The sequence below is a fragment of the Marmota monax genome, unplaced genomic scaffold (genome assembly GCF_021218885.2).
Source record: "Marmota monax isolate L192 unplaced genomic scaffold, Marmota_monax_Labrador192_F-V1.1 WCK01_AAM20220418_F8-fsc01030, whole genome shotgun sequence".
Taxonomy (NCBI): Eukaryota; Metazoa; Chordata; class Mammalia; order Rodentia; family Sciuridae; genus Marmota; species Marmota monax.
In genome coordinates this window covers 5,407-15,808 of record NW_026694032.1, presented here as the reverse complement: position 1 = coordinate 15,808, position 10,402 = coordinate 5,407, and the positions used below count along the sequence as shown (strand labels likewise).

Here is a 10,402-nt window from a genome sequence, read left to right as displayed (position 1 = left end):
GAGAAACACTGCATGGAGATTCTCACACAGTCAGGATCTGCAAAGAGCTCTGCCTCATGGGGAAGGGACAAGAAAAGTCCTACCCACTGGAGTGGCAGGTGGTAAGAAAGCTTGCTTCTACTCTAGCTCCAGGTGGGGAAGAAAGTCATTTCATAAGAAATCAAAACTGTAGTTCTAGGCCTAGTGGGCTTAGAGATGAACAATTTTTCATATCTCACAAAAATCTGAGACCAGTGCAAATACAATGTCATTTCAGGGATTTCTTCAGAAGAAAGCACAAAAGTGTTTTTTTCTAGTAGAATTCTCCCATGCCCCACTACCAAAGGACTCCCAGCAAAATAAAAAAAAGTTTCAAAAAAAAAATCTCCTACTGAAGATAAACTCTCAATAAAAACAGCTAAATACACACAGACATCACTATCAATGAAGAGTTTTTTAAAATTCCACAATGCAGAACATGTAGAACTATGTTGGAGGGAGCAAAGGAAATTGCTGGAGATAAGCTCTCTTACTATAAATTTTGATTAAATTTACAAAATAAGAGAAAAAATAAAATCCACCTAGAGAGTCCCATAGCATGTTATTCGGGAACAATCTGAAAGAGATTCCTGAAGATCTCTGGGCTGCATCATGGAAGTGGGTGGAGGAGAGAAGCTGGAGGAAAGAAACTAGTTAGTAGGTTGTTTGTAGTGAGCCACTCTGAAGGACCCATTCCTTCTATCTTGAAGCAAGAGGCTCTGATGGATCACTACATTTCATGGTGACTTGGGTGTTATCCAAGAAAGTAGAAGGCATGTCTTCAGGACCTATACTCACCTATTCCTTTGTAATACTACCTCATTGTCCTGTTTGGTATAGAATGTTCCATGGAAGTGCCCTTTGTGTTTACCTTTCTCTTTCTCTGCCTTTGAGTATGGCCTTCCTGTATGTCAGTCAACCTGACATTATGACATTACAGAAGACATTATGAAGCTAGACTCAACCCCCTGAAACCTTACCTCTTGCCTCATTTGAATGGCTTCTCCCCAATAAAAGGGAGAAGCATGTGCTCTCTCTCTTTCTGTGGACCCTTAAGGTCAGAGGAGCTGTCACAGTACCCAAAGAAAAGGTATCTCTGTCTCTTGTATGATTATTTCAAGCAGCCCAGTTCACCTGAAGTGATCCTGAGTGTTTTAGTCAGGAGAAATGCTATAGTTGTTGTTCTAGTCTAGATGAGACATGGAGGTAACAACAGAAGAGAGGAAATGGGAGTAGTTAATATGATTATTTTAGAAGTATATTCTTCTATAAGAAGAGAATCTAATGTGTTTTTTACAAGGATCAGGTAGAAATGGAATTTAGAAAATTCTGAGTTAATGTGTATTCTCTAAATACCACAAAGCAGTCTGTACTTGAACAAAAGACCCACAGTTAGAGAAAAATGGCTTTCATGTCTCACAGTTTCCATAATTTGTAACAGCTGCAGAAGTAGAAAACCATTAAATGGCTGGTGGTTTCTTTCTCCTCTTCTCCTCCCTCCCCAACACATGGACCACTCATCTACCCACTCCCTAACACCTGTGTTGCCCAGCCTATCCACTCCCCACTTAATTTCAGCTCCAGTTCTTTCATGGGTGTCAGATCTAAATCTGGCCTCTCTTCACACTGCTGCAGATGCTTTCTGAGAAGCTTTTTCTCCATCTGAGCACAGTTGAAGCTCAACTGTCACTCATCTGCTATTTAACAGAGTCAGGGAGGCCAGGATAGAAGGCCAGGTGAGGATGAGTCCAGCGTAGCCTCTCTTTTACTTTCTTGTCTTTTTGGATGCAATATCATAGTATTCATGGAGCCCCGTAACCTCAGTCTTGGACATCAAGTTAGGAATCTGTTTAGTATGCAAGTTTATAAATTACTTCCTCTAGACAGCCTGTTCTGACCACCTCCAACTGTCTAAAGTACTTGACGACGCATTGTTCTAAGATCCATTGCCTTACACTGTTCAATTGCCTTTTTAAGTGGACTCATTTCTTTTTCCAAAGAAATTCCATAATCCTTAAGGGTGGAGAAGCTGTGAGTCCTTAAAATACATACATGGAAGGATGGATAGATATGTGAATAGATAGATTGATAAATGGATTGACAAATAGATAAATAAATACATAAATTATTAATAATGGAGAGATAAATGAATAATAGATGAACAGGTATGTGGATGGATAAATGGATGGTAGGATCATGGTCTTTAGAAGAAGGAAACCTACTAAAGATTTCTATATCTCTAAGTTAAAGGAGGATGATATGATTTTAAGAAATTAAAACGTATTCAATTTCCCACCAAGCTACATAATATCATTGTGGAAAAGAAGTTCTGTCATCTATCAGGAAAAATTATGAGGGTAGCAAGCAGCATGGCAGCAGAAGGCATTTCTACACCCCTGCTCCCATGGGCTCCCTCTACAAGGTGCTCAGAGGGCATGGCCGGGTGGCAAAGTGGGCCTGTGAGGATACTGTTTTCCATCCTTCAAGAATCATTTTATCCTATGACTCCCCTACCCATGGGTGTCCCTGTCAATCAGGGTGTATGATTCAGTCTTTCATTATCATGTCGATTTTTCCCTGGATTTATCTGATCTCCCATTTATTTTTCAAATTTCTCAAAATTAATTCCCAACCAAAATCCTCCTGTAACCCCCACATTGTCCAGCTCAGTTCTGGGTGAATATCATCAATGATTCTCTTTAAATATTTAGGCATACATAAAGAAAGAGTTTATTTTTTTATAATTAATACTCCAGCTTGATCCACAGAGGTGGGTGTGGGGCCACTGTGGCAGTATTAATAAAGTGTTGTATTGCTTCTTTCAACTTTCCTCTATTTAGAAAGTTTATACAATGACTATATATTACTTTCATAATGTAAAACAAAATCTTTGTGGGTTGCCTTCCTGAAATGAGTATTCAAAGCTGAGAGCCTAGTTAGTATTGGGATTGCTTTGCTCTTGAGCTCAGCATGTCTCCTCATTTTATCGACTCCCTGGTCTTTCCAGAGGAAACCAACCTGGGAAATGTCATTTTGACATGCATCTAGGTCAGATGCAGCTGAGGCTGAGAGTCTCTTGGGGAACTTGCCTTAGTGGGTCTCCCAAATTAGAGACACTTAAACTTCTCTGTGCTAATCTTCTTGGGAAATGTCTGCCCCAGGAATGTCCAGGATGTGTGCAGGAAATGAGTGCAGAAGAAATCCAGCACACCTTGCATCCTCTCTGTGAACTCCTGAATTCTGTCCCTCTGAATGTACCTGACATTTGAAGAGCATAAGTTCTCTGGGGACACTAAAGACACTATGTTGGCATTTTATAGATGCTGACACAGTGGCTATCCTCCTCATCTGACTCCATTAGGCTGTGAAAATTAGGAGGCAGAGTGGCAAGCTGACAACAATGTCACCATGCCATCCAACCATGAGATGTCCTCAGGTGAATGAATAAAAAGGGCATGCCCAGAAAATCCTGGCACTACTGAACACATCTATCACTGGAGAAGGGAGAAGTCCCCTCACCTCATGGCAGGACCTCATACAACTGTTTTATTATAAAAAGGAGTCAGGAGTGCTTCTTTCCCATTGGTTGATATGAAGAAAGGCAGTGACCCCATGATTTCTCATAACAATGTTGATACAGCAGCAAACATGTTCAGTGTCTGCACCAAACAAATGGGGCCACAATTTCTACTAATCATAACTTCTGCCATTTGAAGAAGGGGAAACTGAGGTATCACAGTTTTTTTTTATAATGAGAATGGGAAGCGTAAGCTTTTATCAACAAAATTGGAATTTTGACAAAGACTTTGGCAATGGAGAATGGAGAAAGTGAGTGGTTTATAAGTTTTACATAGTGACACAGGTGTTCAAAGACAGGAACGAGTTGGTGCTAGACATTACATGTGCAACCACCAAGAAAGTAACAACCCCGTGACTGGGGACTTATTTTTCTGCACTGAGACTTCTATTTGGTTAGAGCCCATTCCCTTGGTTTTAACAACTTCACATGGGTTGGATAAAAAACAATAAAACAAAACAAAAAGTCTTTTTTGAACCAAAACTTTTGATTCTAATATTAAGAGAAATAAATGTAGAAGGTGTCCAATATCTCTGTTTCATTTCTTCTTTTATGTACCAATCCATCTAGCTGTTTTGTACAATGTGCCACGGACACAAAGTGAAGGTTCAGCTCTTTGAGGAGGCACCTGAAAGGAGCATTTCTGGGCTCCTTGCAGGAGGTCTTATAAATCAATGTGTTCCAAATCTGAGTAATAAAATCTAAAAAAATACAAAGGAAAATTAAGGACAGAAGACAGTAAAGAACACTCTTGGAAACTAAGCAAAATATGGGATAAAGATTGATCTCAGTGAAAATTATTTACAAAGTCTTTAACAAAAACAAAACATGACACTGACAAGTCATTTGTATCTAACTTTAATTGCCTTCAGTATTCAGAGAAGAAAAAGCACTGTTATAATCTCTAGACTTATCATCACAAAGACGGTAGGGAGTGGTGAAGAAGACTCTTCCATGGTCCCTCTCAAATTGGAACTGGCTCTGCTTGTACACTTCATTCACTTCTCTTAAGCTCCAGACATCCAAGTAATATAGAGCACTTGGGTTAGGAGTTCTGTCTCCTCTGATGAGGAGTACCTCGGGAGTCAGTAAAGCCCCTTTATTCTGCACTCTTCTAGAAAGAGAGGTAGAAGGATGGTCAGGGGAGATTACTGCTATCTGCACAGATACTCTTGGTTTTTTCCAACTCAAATTTTTTACTATTCTTCAGTCACTCATAAGTGGGCTTGTGCTACTTTTAGGAGGAAAGCTAATTTTTTTTTCTGAGAATCAAATATTCCCTTTCTCTTCTAAAGTTATAGTCATCTACCCTTTGCAAAAATTTTAAATTTTCAAATAGTAATGATACTGAAATTTAACCCTCTTAGAAATTTAATACAACTGGCTCTACATCTTTATTTTCTATGTACACTAAACAACTTTGGGGTGGCTATCATTTATGGATCATTGACTGAACTGTGAGGATTGTCTTATGATTGTGGTATAAAATGATCAACCTTAGAACACGTTTAATTATTTGGGCTGGGGTTGTGGTTCAGCAGTATTGCAGTAGCCTAGCACGTGTGAGACCCTGGGTGTGATCCTCAGCACCACATAAAAAACAAATAAATACAGATATTGAGTGCAACTACAACTAAAAAATAAATAAATACTTTAAAAAATGTTTAATTACTTTATTAAATCTTTTCTCAATTTAAATCTACTACATGCTAATTAGAGGATTAAAAATCAAGTGACTAAATAAGGAAATAAGCTTTCAGAATTCCAAGGTGAGCTTCCTGTACAAACTCGTTTCATAAAATATTTAAATTCAGAGTAAATACTAGTTATATTGTTTTCAACTTTTGTTAATGTCAGTGGAAAATATATTAAATCAAGAGGAAAAAAGTATCTTTCACTGTCACAGAAATTCAAGGGACAAAAAATTTATAATCAATATATAGTAACTTATACTATATAATTCTTGATAAAATTTAAGTTTCTTTTGCCAAAATATAAAGAAATAGTTTTGTTTAAATCAATGCAAAATCTATTAACAGTAAAATAAAAGTTTTATATATAACCAATTTCAGGGTAACATAATTAATTACATTCTTTTCACCAAAATTATTTTGAAGTTATTCTGATTAACCCTTTGGAGTCTATAAATATTCTTGGAAAACTAAAAAACAAAAATATTTGTGAACAGCTCACTCATCTGATGAAATAATGAAGGATCCTCTGTTCCCATTCCTAATAGAATGTTTAAGGAAGTTTCACTGTGTTTGGGGTTTGCTTTCTAAATTTTAAAAGTAACTTAGCTTATCATGGCAAACTCAGAGCTGCATGGTAAATCATGAGTAAATCTCCCTAGGTACCAATAGTGAATTTTATCAAGCCACATAAAGTTGTAAGCTTCCTGACTCTATTAAATTTATTATGAGATTAAAGTGGATAAAATTTAGTTGGTACTTATGTTGGTTTGGAAGAATAACATCTTACCAACAAAACCAAGGATTTCTTTAAGAACATGTGGTAAAGCAACAAACTGGCACTTCCCTCTCTTTTGGTCATGCCACCAACACTAGACTGAATTACATGCACAAAATCCTAAACCCAGGCTCTTAAGTAGAGCCTGATAAATAGCAATTTCAATGATTGATATCAGACAGAGAAAAATACTTGAAGAGTATTCTTTGTGAGATCATACCCCAGGAAAAATAAAGTTTAACCAAGAAATTTCATTGCGATTGAAATGGTTGCCAGTGTGTTCATCCAATGGGGAACTTCAAAATTCAGACAGGGATAGGTTCTTCTGTTTCTTTTTTGATTCTTCTTGCTACTGATTTAGTTACACTGTTCTTTTGTTTTTGTTTATCTTATTTTATTCTATTATTTAAATGGAGAAATAGGAATAACCACTGTGTAATATCTAATTTAAAAGCTGCTCCACTGTGAGAGGAAAAAAATTATATAATTGGTTCCAAAAGTCATATCTAATTCCTGCAAGGTGCTCTATGTTCTTGGATTGCTCTAGCAATACAGCAGTAACAGACAGTGCTTCTTGTGTGACCACCTCATTAAGAATCAAAGCACATCTGTTCTCTGTCCTACAGGTACCAGAACATATTTTGGTCAGGTATAAAATGGAATAATTTCAAATCTGCTATATCTACAAGTTGAAAAGCCTTACAGGGAGGTTTCACCCTGTCATGTTGACTTAGAGGTCTGGATTTTCAAAAGCCACTTCTCCAGACTAGTTTCTGTAGTGGTTCATGTAAACAAAACATAAGTAAGACTATTCCTTCTGTAGCTGCTTTCATGGAACAGCAGGATTACCTGAAAGTGTGATGTTAACTAAATATAACACAGGCAGAGAGTGAGCTTCTGTGTTAACCACCTAGTGATCTAAAGGTAAAAGGTCATCACCGGAAAAGAGCAGATACAAATATTTTAATGTTTCAGCAAGAAAGAAGTTCTGCTATACATCATCTTTTGTAGGAGTAGAGGAATATATACCTTTGACTCCAGAAAACTCCACCACTGACCCGGCAATACTTTTCAATAGCCAGTGCTGCTTCCCAGCTCCACTGACTCTATCTTGAATCATGAGTAAATATCCCTAGGTACCAATAGGTTTAAATTACTTCTGGCTGGAGGATATAATACTTTTCAGCCTGCTGGACAGCCACAGCCTCCACTGCACCATCAAACTTGAATGCAAACATTCCCCCATCAAAGCAAGCCAAATGTCCCATCTTCTTTTCCAAGTGTCCATTCTTGCATAATCCAATAAAGATAAGACCACCCTGGGACTTCTTAATAAGGTGTTTCTCTATAACCTCAATAGTATCATCATACATCTTTCTTGCCTCATGATCCGTTTTATCTGATATCAACCATCTATATTCATAGATACTGTCCCCCATATTACCAACTAATGTATAATACTTACCCCAGTGCCCTGTTTTGGGGTTCAAATAATTTGGATAAATGTCATTTGGATGATCCATTTGCTGAAGTACTTTCTGAATATGCACGACCATTTTATAGTAAATCAGGTCCCCTGTCAAGTAGCTGAGGTGGGCAAATTCCATATGTAATGTACCAAATTCAGCCAGAATGCTGCTGCCTGCAAATGCCCACCTCCAGTTTCTCCCTACTCCAGTTTTCAGATTCATCCTTCCCCAGGGAATCCCAGTAGGTGTGTTAAAAGAAGTTGGGAATTTCTCAGCCAACTCTACTGCTTTAATCTTGAATATCTCTTCTCCTGAAAGGTAATATGCTGCAAGCAGTCGTCCAATAAATCAAATGTTAACTTCACACAGACACCTCTGAATTCACACTGAAATCAAGGTTGTCTTCGATCCATCTTTGTCCAACAAGAAATTCATCATGCAGTCCCATGATATAAAGGGTATCCAAAGCATCTACTATGGTAGCACTCAACTGTGAACTTCCAAATATGTTAGTATAGTGTCCTTTCCTTGCAGTAGGTCTGAGTTCATTATGACCCCATTCATATGTCCTATAATTATCCCAGGCATGTTTCATCATCTCTTTAATTTTTTCCCCTTTTTCTTATGTCACTGTCTACTAGTCCTCTACCACTTATTCCTACAAGATTTAGAATAGGGACTGGTGGCAGAGGTTTGCTCTCTCTTTTAATATTTATTTTTTTAGTTGAACACAATAACTTTATTTCACTTATTTATTTTTATGTGGTGCTGAGGATTGAACCCAGGGCCTACATGACAGGCGAGAGCACAACCATTTGAGCCACATCCCCAACCCCTGTATTTCCTCTTTTGACTTCTTTAATTTTTCTTTTGCTTCTTGCAGGGCCTTCTCATAGTCTGGTTGAATCTTATTTCTCAGATGGTGGTCTTCTTTTTCTCTGTGTCTATGTTCATCAGGTCCATGGATCAGGAAGACTCCAGGAGTTTTAGCCCCTTTGCGGGCATCTATATGAAGAATTAATACATCTTCTAAACCCAGATCAAAGTGTTTGTATTTTGAGGAGTCTGGAAGGAAGAAATTGCCCAGAACATAGGGTGATGAAGGCACTAAGAATAAGGAGAAGGATAAACTTCTCAGAAAGTCTCAAGGTAGCTTGTGATGTGGGAAGGAGGGTGGCCCCATGTTCAGAGGTGGAATCCAGCATCTCGACAGGGGAAGCAGGGCTGGGGGTAGTTATCCTTTAGGCTCTTGGACAAAATATTTTATAAAGTTCTCATAACAAATGTACTAGACATTGAACCGTTTTCAAAATCTTGACAAATAGGATAAAGTCAATTTTTTTCCTCTCACAGGAGTGTTGTGTTTTTTAAAAAGTATCTCTTTCATGCTCACCCAATTACATCTGGAAACCTGGGTGGCCTTCCAAATGATTGCTAGTTTTATGTCCTGTGATATCTTCCTGTCATTAGGCTTTATATACTTCATCAAGTTGTTACAAATCTTCTCTTCATTCCTGGGAGTAGATCCCGCAAACCACACTGCAGAAAAACTGCAAGGTGGGTTCTTCCATTTCCTCACCCCAGTGAGATGATCAAATGTGGTTTCCCTCCCCCACCAGGAGGATGGCGAGGTCCAAGAAGTTGTAGAAGGTCCACTTAATCTCCTCGATGCCTCTGTTCAACTGTCTCTTAACATTCGTGGTGGTGGGGGAAAGGGGGCAAGTGTCTGGGGAAATGCAGGTCTCCTCAAAAGTCTCCCAAAAGGGTGGAAGGTCTCCCACCTCTCAGGAAGGCTGAGGCAGCTGCGGTGGGTGAAACAAGGAGGTTGGAGCCTATGATCACCGGCACCTCACCACCCGCCCTGCAGACGCCTGGCGCCTATGCTGCACCCTCCACTGTCCACCCACAGGGCAATGAAGCCTCAAATACCTGACTCCTGGGATCTGCCAGTGCACTGTTGGTTAGGGAGCGGAACTTCCTCTTCTGGAGGCCACCCAGCGCCCCCACGTGTGCGGGGGAGGGGAGGCCTGGCAGCCGCCCCCACAAGGGTCCTCCCCCCCCCCCCCCCTCCCCCTCCCCCTCCCCCTCCCCCTCCTCCTGCCTGGTCAGGGAGCTGCCGCGCCTCAGCTTGCAGAGGTGGGCTCTGGCTTCTTCCAGCCCTGCCACCGGCCCCCACTGGGGACCTCCTCTGCGCTGCCTCCTGTACCTCGCAGCGGTTTGCCCTGCCGGCGGCGGGAGAGGCGGTGCTCCCACGCATGCGGGGCTGCAGCCTGGGCCCAGTCTCCAGTCTCCATAGGCCCAGAGAGCAGAACCACCGCGGGGCCGACACCCCTAGGGCGCAAGCCTTAGAGCAGTCGGGCGGAGGAGCGGGTAAGGGGACATGGACCAACCTGCCATCCACAGTTTTTTTTTTTTTTTTTTTTTTTAACCAGAAGTCACAGGTACACTAAGATGGAATCAAGCTTGAAATTAAAAAAAGTAACTGCAGAGGTTTCACCTTTTTAAAAATTCATATTTAAAATAGTCCTAGGAATAGAAAAGTGTCTTGTTCACAGAGCCACCATCTTTCATCTTTCATATTTGTTGCATTATACAGTGACTGTCACATAATAACTCTCAATAAAAATAGCTACTTTAATGAAAGCTCTTCTTAACCAGCAGGACAGAAGATCATCCCCCAAGGATGATGGGGAGAATCTGTTAGTTAAATAAACCTATTTCCTCTGTAAAGAATCCTGCCTCAGCTATTTTATTATATCAACAGAAAATGACTAATTCATGGTCCAAAACAAAGGTAGAAGATAATATGTTTTTGCATTGTGCAGTGCTTATCACTGTTGTTGAATGTGACTGTGAAGCCTGTGCCTGT

The 10,402-nt window shown here is 39.8% G+C and overlaps 1 pseudogene; it reads right to left on the bottom strand.

The window, feature by feature from the left end:
* Positions 1-6,893: 6,893 nt before the first annotated feature.
* Positions 6,894-9,827, bottom strand: LOC124106464 (mannosyl-oligosaccharide 1,2-alpha-mannosidase IB-like; annotated as a pseudogene).
* Between the last annotated feature and the right edge of the window lie 575 nt (positions 9,828-10,402).